The sequence below is a fragment of the Drosophila willistoni genome, unplaced genomic scaffold (genome assembly GCF_018902025.1).
Source record: "Drosophila willistoni isolate 14030-0811.24 unplaced genomic scaffold, UCI_dwil_1.1 Seg169, whole genome shotgun sequence".
Classification (NCBI taxonomy): Eukaryota; Metazoa; Arthropoda; class Insecta; order Diptera; family Drosophilidae; genus Drosophila; species Drosophila willistoni.
In genome coordinates this window covers 1391726-1404038 of record NW_025814128.1, presented here as the reverse complement: position 1 = coordinate 1404038, position 12313 = coordinate 1391726, and positions in this window count along the sequence as shown.

Here is a 12313-nt window from a genome sequence, read left to right as displayed (position 1 = left end):
TCGCAAATTGGACAAGCCAACACCTGGCCGGAACTAAGATCATTCCTCATCAATGAATTGAAGACGCAGACCCCATGTGAGGAACTTCTTCGCACTTCTACAGGAAACCTTCGTAAGATTGTAACAGAATTAAAAGACAAATCCTATATCATCTCAAACAAACTAAGTCTGGAAAACGATGCAAATAACACTATTCTTTATACAAATGCTTTAAATAAAACTATAAGAGATGTAATAAACAAAAAATTACCTGATAGGTTATTTATGACGTTAGCTAGATAAGATATAACCACAGTTAGCAAGCTGAAACAAGTAGCTCAAAGAAGGGTTATACGAGAATAGTATAACAGAAAACAGAAAATCAAATCAAAGCCAAAATCAAAACCAAAAAGGTGTAAAACCCCTTGTACCCAATAGTACAACTCCGACTCAAACAAAACAATCCGATACAACACAAAACCAACAACTTTTCCAAGAATTTCAACAAAAATTAAATATTGACAGGGCTCAAAAACCAATAGATTATCAACAGCTAAATAACTATCCAAAAAATAATGTAGCAAACCAGCCTACAAAAAGGCAAAGGGAAATTAGCAAAATGGACACAGTCGACTCAGGATCTTCAATAAATATAATGTCCGAAAATTTTTTTAAATTCAAAACCTATTTAGGATATTCCAAAATTCACATGATTGAAGGAGCAGTAGAATTAAAAGAAATCATTTTCCTTGCACACAGCAAACTTTGTCCAACAGAACAAACATTTTATATCCATAAATTTTCAAATAAATATGACATGTTGATCGGCAGAACTTTCCTAAAAGCCTGCAAAGCCCAAATAAATTATTAAGAATAATACGCAAAATTGAAGAACAACATAACATAGAATGTTTGGACCCACCTAGGTTCCTACCCAGACACAAATTTTGCGATTGAAAATTAAATAATAGAAAGCAATGAGTATAGACTCGACCATTTAAACAACGAAGAAACACAAAAACTTAAAAAAGTGTTGTACGAATTCAGTGACCAATACTTCAACACCGTTGATTTAGCTAAGGGATTTGATCAAATTCAAATGGAGCCTGAATCTAATGCAAATACAGCTGTAGTATACTTTTAGGGATAAGATTAGGCCACATACTTTTAGGGATAGATTATAAGTAATTAGAACTTATGCATAATGTCTAGTTTTAAGTACCGTTAAGGACACTAGCCATAAGACCAATGTAAACGTTCTCCTATAAATACCGGGCTTGCGGCCCCAATAAATCACTTCAAGTCAAACCTTGCCTTCGGCTATTTCATGGCGATCCTGCCTAACATTGGCAATAAATAAAAAGGCAATAATAATAATACAAAAAAATCCTTGCCATAAGAAAAAAAGGCAAAGTGAAAAAAATCAGGACAGACCACATTAACAAATGCCAAAGGATACAAAGGAAGCGCTCCAAAAGGCATTGGAGGAGTGCCCACTGGACGGCCCACGGCCGCTAAGCATAGAAGAGTACCGTGCCAGGCAACCACCAGCAAGAGCAGAGCTTGCTAGAAGGAGGAGAGAAGAGGACGCACTGACGGCCATCCCCCTGGTTTTAAGGCCGAAGCGTCGAGGCGGCCACCAGGTCCGGTTCCTGAAACAGCGGGCGGCCCTTCTGGCCCAAATCAACAACGATCCGCCACCACCCTGGGCGGAAGCGTGCAAGCTGTGGAATAAAATAGACGAGCTGGAAAAGGTGCACCAGAGGACCAAACAGGCGAGGCAACAACAGCAACAGAGCCAGATGCAGCGACCAGCAACAGCAGCAGATGCAGAAACAGCATAAAAAATTTAACAAAAAACAAAAAGTGTGCTATTATATGTAGGCACCTTTGTCGCAAGAGGCGATTTTTGCGCTGCCACTATAAATAATTAATTAATTAAATAATTACTAACAAAATAGAGAAAAAATAAAATGAAAAAAAAATAATATATTGTCCGAAAAATTTTTTTGAATAAGCCTATCATTGCCAAAAATACCCTAGAAAAAAAAGAAAAAAAGAAAAAATACATATATACACATATATACATATACATATGCATAATTGAAAAATACACAAAAAGAAAAAAAACATATATATATACAATTAAATATTAAATTCCAATCAGCCGCATATACCCCAACATACCCTAACAAAGAGCACATGTCAACCATGTGCACTCAAAATTGCACAAACAACATAAGCACAGCTGTAAAGCTTGCCACGATCAAAGCAAGCTTCTAAAAAAAAAAAGCTCAATTAAAATTTCACAAAGCTTGCAAGCACACATAAAGCTTTCTGATCGCAGCAAGCAAATATTAGCAAATAGAATTTTAAACAATTTGAAAAAACAATAACAAAGAAAAAAAATAGAAGAATCAGAAAATTAAATAATTAAGAGAACAAAATTATTTTAAGGGAATTAAAATAAGATAAAACCAAAAGTAACAAAATTTCAATGGACCAGAACATAGAAATATTGAAAGAAAAATTTCAGAAAGCATACAAGTGCCTAAATAAAACAATTTATATACACCCTCAAACCATAAATAAGCACCTTGAAACTATCTTCGACAGTTACAATAGAATAAAGAGTAGCAGTACAGACATATGCAATGAATCTAGCAGTAAAAGCTTTACTGAGCTAATATACAGTTTAAATAAACAACTAATAAGTATAGCAACAAAACATAATACAAAATTCACAATACCGGTAGATTCGAATCTAGAAGCAACTTTTGAACCTCTAGAAGCAAGACACAGAAGAACCAGCTGTAAAAGATAACCCAGGAGACATTCAAGATATATCAGGTGTAAAAGATAACCCAGAAAACATTCAAGATAATACAAAACCAAAGATGGTGCAAACAAAGATTGAATTTCTTAATACAGCTTCTAAGCTGATTCAGGAGTATGATGGTGGAGTAGAAACAATTCAAAGTTTCATAGATTCACTGGAATTAATCAATGAAATAAAAGCAGAACATGAAGAAACAGCTATTAAAGTCATAAAAACAAAACTAAAAGGGGACGTTAAAATGGTATAATCCAAACATTAAAGAAAGAAATTAAGGGTGAAACAGTTCAGGTAGCAGAGGCAAGATTAATGAATTTAAAACAAAATGGCAAGAACGCAAGTTTATTTATGTCAGAAATAGAAAATCTTACTTAATTATTGAAACGCGCATTCATAACAGACAACGTAAACCCTGAAACAGCAAAGAAATATGCAACTCAAACAGCAGTGAAATCAATCATAAAGAACTGCGATAACGAAAAGGTCAGAGCAATAATAGAAGCAGGCAATTTTACTGAAATGAATGATGTTATAGCTAAATTTGTAAATACATCTACAAATATAGAACAAGATCACAGCGTGTTTTATACTAAAAGAAACAATTACACAAATAGGAACTCGTACAATAATAATAAAAATTATAATAATAATTACCAAAATAGAAACCCAAATGATAATACTAACTATAACAATACTAGGAATTACAATAACTATAGTAATAATTATAATCGAAGAAATTATAACAATAGAAATACCAAAACTAATTATCCTCCTAAAACACAACAAAATAATAATGTCAGATTTACAAATGTAGAAGAAAATTCGGAAAACTCCGAAAGTCCTCTGGTGTAAAAAATCGAACAAATAAAATATAAAATTTACAACCTTTGCAACCTTAATAGCTACATAACTTTAAACTTTGACGATGTAGGGACAATAAAATTACTATTAGACACAGAAGCTGATGTATCACTAATAAAACAAGAAATATTAAGAAAAGACAATACAGTTAACATACAAAAACGGACAAAACTAAGTGGAGTAGGCAAAGACGTCCTATTTACAATAGGCGAAACCAAACTAAAGATCAGCAACCTCTCAACGGTACACACCATCCAAGTAATAGAAAATGATTTCCCCATCCCATGTGACGGAATCTTGGGGCTTGACTTTATAAAAAAATTCAATTGCACACTCAATTATTCCACCAACAAATTGATAATAGATCCATATAAATCAAGATATAAAATTTTAATCAATATAGGGATCAGTCAAAACACACATGTATTCCATATCCCACCTAGAACAGAAAAAATTGTACTCATTACAATATCCTCAAACAATAATAACAGCTTTATCCCTAATCAAGAATTACACCCGGGGGTATTCGTCGCAAACACTATTGCTTCTAAGTCTAACCCATATGTCCGCATATTAAGTACTAAAAACACAAATGCAGTGCAAATTACAAATATAAACCTATTAAATGAAAAACTGTCCGATTATGAAATCTTAAAAAAAAACAAACAACATGATTCAAAACATAAATCTACAATAATGAACAAACTAGCACCCCATTTTCCCGACTTCGTGAAAGAACCTCTACATAAATTATGCTCAGAATTTGATGATGTATTCGCAATAGAATCTGAACAAATATCGTCCAACAATTTCTATAAACAAAAATTAAGACTCAAAGACACAACACCAGTCTACACCAAAAACTACAGGATAGCACACAGTCAAAAAAACGAAATCAATAAACAAGTGGACAAATTGATCAATGATGATATTATTGAACCATCAATGTCTGAGTTCAATAGTCCGATTTTATTGGTTCCTAAAAAGTCGCTACCTGGCAGCAATGAAAAACGGTGGAGATTGGTAGTTGATTATAGAAAAATTAACAAACAACTAGTAGCGGATACATTCCCACTACCCAGAATGGACGATATCCTTGACCAGCTAGGACGCGCTAAATACTTCTCTTGTTTAGTCTTAATGTCAGGATTTCATCAAGTAGAATTAGAAGAAAAATCTCGGGACATAACATCATTTTCCACAGATAAGGGCTCATTCAGATTCAAGCGATTACCATACGGATTAAAAATTGCACCAAACTCGTTTCAAAGAATGATGTCCCTTGCATTCACGGGTCTATCACCATCCCAAACATTCCTTTATATGGATGATCTAATTGTAATTGGGTGCTCTGAAAGTCACATGATCAGAAACTTAAGGGATGTTTTTGAAACTTGCCGAAAATATAACTTAAAATTGCACCCTGACAAATGCTCTTTCTTCAGACATGAAGTTACCTTTTTAGGACACAAATGCACAAATAAAGGAATTTTACCAGACGAAAGCAAATTCAAAACGATTCAAGATTACCCGAGTCCCAAGAATGGCGACGAAGCCAAAAGATTCGTAGCATTCTGTAATTACTACCGTAGATTCATTCCAAACTTTGCATACCATGCACAATTTATCAATAGATTATCTAGGAAAAATGTAGAATTTAACTGGGATGCAAACTATCAAGCAGCTTTTGAATACTTAAAAAACAAATTCTTAAGCCCACAAATACTCCAATATCCAGATTTTAATAAAAAATTCTGTATCACAACTGATGCAAGCAAGATCGCATGTGGAGCCGTCCTCAGCCAAGAATTTGATGGACTCCAATTACCCATATCATACGCATCTAATTCATTTACAAAAGGCGAAAGCAATAAGTCAACAATCGAGCAAGAATTAACAGCAATACATTGGGCAATTCAATATTTCAAACCATACATATACGGAAAAAAATTCCTAATTAGAACTGACCATCAGCCATTAACATACCTATTTTCTCTAAAAAACCCATCGTCAAAGCTTACTAGAATAAGACTAGATTTAGAAGAGTTCGATTTCATTATAGAATACATCAGGGGACAAGAAAATTTCGCAGCGGATGCTCTCTCCAGAATTGAATTTGAAAATATAAAAAACATAGAAACTAATAAAATACTAAAAGTAGCAACAAGATCAGAAAACACCAAGAATATAGGAAATAATAAATCCTAACGAAGCCAAAAAATACGCGCAAATTAAATTCAAAAAATGCAAATGTTTTATTACCAAAAATAAAGAAAAATTACTCTCCTTCAACATAGGCGATTTGATCATTAGTGGAAGAATAGATCTAGATCGATTCCTTCCAAGGCTTGAAAAAGAAGCCGGTGCTCAAAAAATCTATAAACTGAAGATAGACATGTCAGAAAAACTATTTAGGTCACTTACACCTAATGAACTAAAACAAAAAGGAAAAGACACATTAAAACACTTAGAAATAGCAGTTCTACCTCAAGTAAAAGTAATAACAAATAAAGAAGAAATAAGAAATACATTAAATAAATATCATAATGACCCAATAGAGGGAGGTCACTGCGGGGTAAACAGAACACTAGGAAAAATAAAAAGAGATTTCTTTTGGAAAAATATGTCTCGGGATGTTGCAACATACATCAAAAATTGCGAAAAGTGCAAACTAGCCAAAGTAACCAGACACAACCATTCCCCATTTGTCATAACACCAACCCCTGCAACCACTTTTGACACAATAATAATAGATACAATTGGACCATTACCAAAAACAATGAACGGTAATGAATACGCAGTTACTATTATCTGCGATCTGTCCAAATATCTCATATCAATATCAATACCAAACAAAAGTGCAAAAGCGGTTGCAAAGGCAATATTTGAAAAATTCATTTTAATTTACGGTTCAGTGAAAACAATTCTAACAGACATGGGAACAGAATATATGAATTCAATACTAATAGAACTTTGCAAAAATTTTAACATAACTAAAATTAACTCCACGGCGGAACCATCATCAAACTCTTGGAACAGTAGAAAGAAGCCATAGAACTTTCAATGAGTACATCAGGTCATATATGTATATCCATAAAAAAAGACGATTGGGATGAATATCTAGCATACTTCACATATTGCTTTAACACCACTCCATCCACCGTACATGGTTATGCACCTTTTGAACTAGTCTTTGCAAAACATACTAAAACTGTCCCATTCTCATCTGAAACTGTAGAACCCATTTACAACATTGATGACTTCAATAAACAAATAAAATTTAAACTACAAATAGCACAAAATAGAGCGAAACTGCTTATCGAAAAATTTAAAGCATTACAAAAAGAAACATATGATAATGTAAGATTCCAATTATTTAAAGTCTGTTAAATGCTCATGTATATATATCGATTGTTAGTAATAAGTATCGATTGTTAGTAATAAGTATCGATTGTTAGTAATAAGTATCGATTGTTAGCGATAAGTCCTCGATAGGTCGAGAGACGGCGTCTCTCTTCTCTTCCGGCGATGCAACGAGCAAGTTGCATCTGCGCAAAACCCAAAGATTAAATCCGACCAATACAAACTAATCTTTATCATTTGTACTTAATAATTAGGTGTTTACAATAAAAACACAAAAAAAGTATTGCAAACTGAAGGACAAGAAATACTTTTAAAAAATGTCACAGGACATAAATTAGAAAACAAATACACAGTCAAATATTAAATACAGTACGTAGTCTTGGTCTTGAAAATGTCCCGACAATATTACAAAGATGCATGAATAATCTTTTGGAAGACCTTTGTTATAAGGATTAAGGCAATCCTTACATCTGGATGAAATTGTAGTGTACTTCACTTCATTGAAGAAACACATACTATTACTTAGAAAGGTATTTAACAAACTAAGAGAAGCTAATCTTAAACTTCAACTCGACAAATGCGAATTTATGAAAAAAGAAACAGAATTCCTTGGTCATATAATAACAACAGAAGGTATAACACCTAACCCCATTAAAATCAAAGCAATTACAAAAATTTCGATGCCTAAAACCCCAAAAGAAATCATTCTTGGGATTATGCTGATTCTTCCGGAAATTCATACCAAACTTTGCACATATTGCAAAACCTTTGACTCTTGGATTAAAGAAAGGAGCTAAAATTAACATAAACGACCCACATTATATTTCATCCTATGAAAAATTAAAATATCTTCTTATGAACGACCCCATACTTGCATACCTCGATTTTAAAAAAACCATTTTTACACAGATGCTAGCAATATACATAGCTTTAGGTGCGTTCATCTCACAGGACCATAGACCTATTTCTTACGCAAGCAGAACGATGAACGAACATGAGATCAATTATTCAGCTATAGAAAAAGAATTGCTAGAAATAGTTTGGGCAACAAAGGCAAATTACGTAGCAGATGCCCTTTCCAGAATTAAAACAGATGAAAACTTTTTAGGATCAACAGACAGCACCGCAGCTACAATACATAGTGCTCATAAGGATAATGGAAATTACATTCCAATAGAAGAAAAACCCATTAATTATTTTAATAGGCAAATAGAATTCATTAGAGGTTCAAAAGACAAAGCAGAAACAACAACTTATTTTTATAAATCAAACATAAAAATAACATAAAAAGAAAGATATAATCAAAAGATATCTTTGCGGTAACAAAACTGTACTACAATGAACAAGATTATTCCATATTCCAACAAGTCTTCATTGAAATAATACGATCGAACGTAAATACATACATAAACCTCGAAATCTAGCATTAAGTTAGAGAACCTTCAAACGTTTCCACAATTCAACGAAATAATCCTAAAGCAACATAAAGAATTATTACATCCAGGAATCGAAAAAACGATTAATTTGTTTAAAGAAAAATATTATTAACCCGATTTTCAAAACCTACTTCATAACACTATTAAAGAATGCTTAATAGGGATTCCGGGCGAAGGAAAAAATAACCCAATCTTCATTCGTTGAATTCAAATTATGAACTGATTTTATTTACATAGGTACGGAGTTTATATAGGAAATCTTAGGCTCTAGGTGGTACCAATTGTTAAGGAGATCTTCTTCTAATACGAGTCATGAGTTGAAAAATTATTATTATTTTGGGCACGTCGTCGGCCACTTGACATCCTGCCGTTGTGATCGTTTTGGGTTAGTTTACAATTACAAGTGTTTTTCCCACAACGCGTGTGGCTAATTGTAATTCTAGTCATATGCTAGGTTAGTTGTTTTGTGACACAAGTACATTTGTATTACATTTTCTTTAGTGCATCTGATTTGGTGAAGCCGCTTCAGATGAACACAATGTTTATTCTTAAACAATGCTCAGTATGCAATATCGCAAAGACAGAAAATGTAAATACAGAACTAACTTCTGAAATAACACCAGAAACTTTAAATATCAGAGAAAAATACGTCATGGACTTTTACATGATCGACAATTTACAATTCCTTTCATGCATTGACATTTACTCCAAATTTGCAACACTTGTAGAAGTAAAGTCTAGAGATGGGTTAGAAGCCAAGAGAGCAATTATGAAAGTATTCACTGAAATGGGCAAACCAATAGAAATAAAATCAGACAAAAATTCAGCATTTCTGTGCATAGCACTAAAAAATCGGCTACAAGAAGAAAATGTAAAGTTAGAAATCACAACAAGAAAAAACGGCATTTCAGACCTAAAAAGTAAATGAAAAACTCAGAATTATAAATAATGAAAATGACATCGCAGATAAATTAATCAAATTTGAAAAAATTCTCTACATATACAACCATAAGACGAGTCATAAAACAACTAACCGAACACCAGCGGACATTTTTATCTATGCAGGATCACCCGACTATAATACCCAAACGAATAAAATAAATCAAATAAACAATTAAAATAAAGATAGAAACGACTTCGAAATCGATACTAGATTTAACGAAGTAAAGTCAAAAACGACAAATCCATTCAAAAAGACAGGAGAAATAAATCAGTTAGACAAGAAACATTTTGAAGAAAGAAATAGAGGACAAAAGGTCACACACTTCAAATCAAAATTTAAAAAAAAAAAGAAAGTTAATAAAAGCAAATACAACAATTGATTAATTACAGGTCAACAACTCAAGATGACTTTTTTGTGCATTATGCTATTCTTAGCATTAAAATCAACATGCAGCCAATCCATTGATATAAGCCCAGTAAAAGCACCGAACGGTTACTTAATATTCAAGACAGGAACCATGGACTTACCGACAAACTTTGAATAACATTATTTAAAAGTGAATTTAACGCTAATAGACATTACATATAACAATTTAATGCAACAAGCACAGGAATTTAAAGACATAATCCTTATTCAATACTCAAGGAAGAAAAGGAAAATCAGTAAAATTAGAAGTTATAATCTTCAATTTTGAGCATTTCACAGAATACATTAGAAAGAAGACATAGAAATGGGCATGCAGCTTACTAGACTAGGAATTTTCAACCCAAAACTTTTAAAACATAATCGCTTAAGTCATGTTAATTCGGAAAAACTATTGAATACAAAAACTTCCACCTGGCTTAAACCAAGTTCAAACGAGATATTTATCATTTTAAACATTCCTCAAGAAATAATAAAAACCCCTATCTTTGAGATACTTCCTTATCCAGACGAGAAGAAAAATATTTTGACAGAAAATTCATACCATAAATACTATTTTGACAACGACACTTTGTTCTATAAAAATACAAAACAAATAGAAACTAATGAATGTATAATAGGCATTTTAAATAAAGTCTCAACCACTTGTAAATACACTAAAACATATAAGAATTTTCAAACTAATTACATTGAACCAAACATAATTGTAAAATGGAATTTACCAAAAACTAAACTTAATCAAAATTGCGTAAGCAACGAATTAATAATAGAAGGCAATAACATAATAAAAATTTACGATTGGGCCTTACAATTAAACAAAATATCAATAATAAATTCATTGCTTGACTATAGCCAAAGCATTTATGTAACAAACAATATCTCCAGGCTAAAACCTATTTCCTTTATCCAAACAAAAGAGATAATTAACGAACATACCAAATATTATACTGTATTTCAACCTATTACATTATCCACTTTTATACTTAGTATAATAAGTTTGATTACATACTTAATCTATAAGTTTAAGGCAATGCCACAAGAATTAATAATTAAGCATTTTCGATGAAGTAACAATCGTGCTCCCACAGAAAAATTCGAAACCCCAATTGTTGAAAAAATTGAGTTCCAAATTATTAACAAAATTGATACTCCATTCTGAGAAAAACCCCTCGCTATATCCCAATGTATCCGACTGAGGACAGGTTTTTTTTTTTAGGATGGGAGAGTCATATATCCAACGTCAATACCCAATAACTTATAAATTTTTCGAACCCCAAAATTTTTAACTTTACAAAAATTAGCTACAAAAATGCTTCAATTGAGATGTTATTATATATTATAAAATTGGTCAGATGTTTGTAACGCACAGAAGGAGACGTTTCCGACCCCATAAAGAATGTATACTCCTGATCAGCATAAGAAGCTGAGTCGATATAGCCATGTCCGTCCGTCCGTCCGTCCGTCGTTGCAAATCAACTTCACGCCGCCATCTTAAGAGCTATCGGGATGAAACTTGATATTTGAGCTACTTATAGCCCGGAGCAGATAAAGTATGAAAATTGTCAGGATCGGACCACTATATCATATAGCTCTAGAGGAAACATTTTCATAAAAATTGGAGTATCCCCATGAAATTTACTAATGATAGTTTTGGATATAAAATATCAGATCCCGAAATTTCAATCAGATCGGATAAATATAACACAAGTTACAGTCAATATAAATCGGCTCTACTACGTCATTGCTTGAAATCCACAGAGATTTGGGTATGGCAGACAATTTAGAAATACCCCTATAATTGGAGGCTTTGGACTTCTTCCCCTTTTTATGATAAATCGAAGAGGAATAAGCTGTTTTAAAAAAATCAGTAAACATATCGGCAATTGCCTGATCATTGTCAGCTTTATTGTTTTCGAAAGACAAGTAAGACGGGTGCACCGATGTCTTACGTTTAACATTGACAAATTTATAAAATTTCTTAGCATCGCGAGAAAACCTAAGTTTACATCGCTGAAGACAATCCTTATAGCAATGTGAATTCAGCACCGTAAAATTTGATCGAGCAACTACATATAGGGAAAAATCCGATGCTTTATCGGATTTTTTAAATCTTTTATAACATCTCGATTTTACGTTCTTCAAGTTACATAACTCACCTGAGAACCAAGGAGGTGTATTAGACCATCCTTGAGTCACACGCGGGACACAAACATCAAAGAACGACTCAAGAGTTTTATAGAAGACAGAAATGGCAGAGTCCATATCCGTGCAAGTATACAGATATGTCCAATCATTAGTTAACAAGAGTTTTTTAAGTTTAGTAAAGTTTGTCATGCGAAAACATCGGGTTGGAGGCATCGAGTTATTATGTCGAGACATAACACCAAAAGGAAGGTCAATGGTTACATCCAGAGTTGAATGAAAGTTGTCTTCAGGGATAACTAAGGAATCGGTCCTGGAAACATGGCAGTT